Consider the following 3,131-nt stretch of genomic DNA (forward strand, 5'->3'; position numbering starts at 1 on the left):
GAGGGAAGGAAATACATGTAGCAAAGGCAAAATGGGGCTTGAGGTATGACCCAAGTGGTAGAGTACCTGCCTGCTTTACAAAGCCAAAACCTGGACTTCAATCCCAGTACTGCCAAAACAAACAACAATAATGACAACAAAAACCACTTGAGCCCAAAATTAGTAGTTCATTGCTAGGTTGGGAAAATGTAAAGTTGGAAGATGCTATTGATCATTTCGCTTCCTTTATGTGAGGAAAAAGTTACCACTAGTCAATGAAATTAGGAAGTGGGCATTCTAGACCTCATAATTGGACACCTGGATTTAGCTATATCTGAAGTCCTCATTTATAAATGTTCAATTTTGTGAGGCTAAAGGTCCTATTTTCCAATTCTAATGTTAAATGTAACATTTACTCTTCCCTTGCAAAATGCGAAAAATAATTTGACTTTTGACTTTTTTTCTTCTAATGCTAAAGCCACAGCTCTAATTTTTTGACACTAAAGTATTTCTGAGTATACAGTGATGACAGTATCTAGCAATTATATTTTTTTTCTAATTGTCTTTAATAGAAAATTAGGCAAAGAAAAAGAGATAGTAGATTTTTTATTCCTCCATTAAAAATTATTGGTCTGTGAAATAATAAACCAATTTTATTGGTCTGCTATAAACTTCAGCATGTGTAGACATTGGGGTATTATTAAAAAATTAAATTGTGATCATTTTATTTCTTAGCTCTTTTATGCTTCATCTGATTCCAGAAGGGATTAAGGAAACTCATTAACTCCTTTGATCTCCTGTTCAGCATGGCATCTCCATCCCAAAGGCCTTGCTGAGGACACTTTAACAGGAAGTTCCAGGCCTGTTGGCTCCTGGGTGGGATGAACAGAGATCCAAGGAATGGTTTCATTTGCCTCCTTCTCAGACTGAGCAATGGGAGGCAGGCAGGGTGTCAGCCAGGCTTTTCCTCCCTGGCTGCTGTCCACCTACATGGCCCTGAATGCAGCCCCTCTCGGCCTCAGGTGAGCATCGCGCATGATGCAAGAATGACAGAATGAGGGGAGCATGGTGAGGAGGGGAGGGTCATTCATTGGGGCAGGCTGCAGAGAATGTGAGGGGCATAAAGAGCCTCTCTGTTGGTGGGATTTAGTTTTTAGGAGGAGGGAGAGGATGGGTGTTTGCTTAGGCATTTGCTCCCCCTGGAATGTTTACTCACGGTGGAACAGTCAGAATGAAGTTAGTGTGGAAGCCCCAGGCAGCTGGGGTCTGGTGGAAATGGGCATGCGGCTGGCTGGGCTGGGGGAGGGGGATGGCACCCAGTGTTGGTGTGAAGACCACCTTCTGCATGCAGGAGCTTTGGCTTTTCCAGTAGAAGCAGATTCGTCCCCAGCCATGCTGTGCTGTCCCTCTCTCTAGATCCCTGTTTTTCTGAGATGGCTGGCCCAGTTTAAGGCTTTTCTGTTGCCATGGAAAAAGTGAGTAATTGGCTCACTTAGGATTAGACTCAATGAGGTTTGGATGTTGCGCTGTCTTGGCCCTCTGCTGCTAAAACGAAGCAAATCTGCACACCAGTTCATACACACACCATGAGCACGCATGCACCGTTAGATCCAGGACAGGCAGCCACTGAGAAACAGGCTCTTTCTTGCCACTCCTGCATGGAACTATTCTTCCTATTCCTCACAAGCCTTCCTTCTTATCCTTTTCTTCGCTCCCACCATCTCTTCAGATAAGTCTTCTCTTATGATCCTGTCTCAAAATCATCCTGCCATTTCCTCTTTCCATACTGCATCCTAGATTTAATTTAATTTTGTATTTGTGTATTAGCTTATTTTCTTCTTTGTCTCTCCCTCCAAGTATCTCCAACTCCAAAACAGAGAAACCATATCATTCTAGTTCATCCTCTATGCCCCTTCACACAGAGACATAAATGGGACTTTGTACCCAGGAACCTGAAAGTAAAGTAAGTGATGTTCAGACAATTGCAGCACCTAGAGCATATGGCAAACTCAGGTATAAAAGGGCCTTGGAATTAAGTGCGCAGTGCCTTCTCAAGTAGCTGCTTCCTGATGACAACAAGGGAATCACAGATGCGAATTGGAAAGAAAGCAAAAATATAAAAAAAGGATTGATCTTTTAATCTCATGAGAGAAGTCTCTTAAGTGGAAAAAGATTATTTCTTTTGACAATGGATTGAGATGACTCCAGTAAGAGAAAAATGAATTATCTATGAATCTGAATTTTGGAGGAAGGGTGCACACAGGTTCTGGTGGGTATGGGATACAATGCTTTTAGAGGTGTTAAATTACACAGCAGTAAAAAAGATCTGGGTTGATGGGGGTGGAGGACAAAGTTTACCCTTTCTCCTAGAGGCTGAATCCTGAAAGGAGATCCATGGTGAAGAACATCTCCACCCCGCCCCCTGCCCAGTTCCAACCTCAGCACACCACTAGGGCTTATGAGATTGAGTGCTTCCCAAATGTAGAAGACTGCACATCCTCTGACTTGGTAACACCGACTTGGCTCAGTTATGCTTTCAGCATGAGTGGGTTTATTCTGGGAGCCCACTGGCGAGGTGCAGAGGGCCGGCTGTGTGCTGCCGGGCACAGGGCCAGTCAGGGAGGTATCAGTGTCATACCTCCATACTCAGGAAAGGTTTGAACAGACTCATGTTGTCCGCGATGCCTATGGATAGATACGGGGAACAGTGAGATTAGATGTCACATGTCAAGTTCTGGACTTACTAGGAAACTTGTTTGCTGTTGGAATATAGTTCTTGGGGTTTCCTGGCTTTGCTTCAGCTCACCTTAGTATTTCAATCATTTAGAATCCTTCCTTACTGCATTGGAAGCTCTGTGCTAGACTCTGGAGACAGTCCCTGGTGTAATGTGGACTGGCACAGAGCCTGAATCAGAGATCGAGAAATAGGAAAGCTTCTGAACCCTGCTGGATGGCTGTACAACTGTACCACATTTCGATCTGTTCTGATTCCTTTAATGCTGGCCCAGAGAGGGTACGCTCCTAGACCAGGTGGAGACCATTCTGAACTATAGTGAATATGCTTATATTGAAATATGTCCTATATAATAAAATAGGAAGCAGGCCCAGGGGACCTGAGAGCAGGACAAGGCCTCTTTGCAGTGCTGTGGGCT

Source organism: Dipodomys ordii, unplaced genomic scaffold, assembly GCF_000151885.1.
Source record: "Dipodomys ordii isolate 6190 unplaced genomic scaffold, Dord_2.0 Scaffold36, whole genome shotgun sequence".
Classification (NCBI taxonomy): domain Eukaryota; kingdom Metazoa; phylum Chordata; class Mammalia; order Rodentia; family Heteromyidae; genus Dipodomys; species Dipodomys ordii.